We start from the raw sequence: 318 nt of genomic DNA on the forward strand, positions 1-318 counted from the left end.
CCCAGGTTACATTTAAACCTATGCCCAAAAACTGTTCAGATCACATGATTTCATTGTCATTCAAACTTTATTCTTTCTGCAGTTTCATTGCATGAATATAGAATAACTTCATTATGATACCAGAGTTACATCTTCCACAAACTGGAAAATAACCTTTAATGATGTTGACCGCTAGAACACGAAATGTTGACAAGCAAACGATAGGTCATTGCTATTGATTCCCTAGATATTTGATTTTACAGGCTTTTCTTTAAGCCCACTTTCATTTCAAATCAGTTAAAATCAGTTTGTTATCGTAACCACATTATTCATTCATTT

Source organism: Macrobrachium rosenbergii, chromosome 1 (assembly GCF_040412425.1).
Source record: "Macrobrachium rosenbergii isolate ZJJX-2024 chromosome 1, ASM4041242v1, whole genome shotgun sequence".
NCBI classification, from domain to species: domain Eukaryota; kingdom Metazoa; phylum Arthropoda; class Malacostraca; order Decapoda; family Palaemonidae; genus Macrobrachium; species Macrobrachium rosenbergii.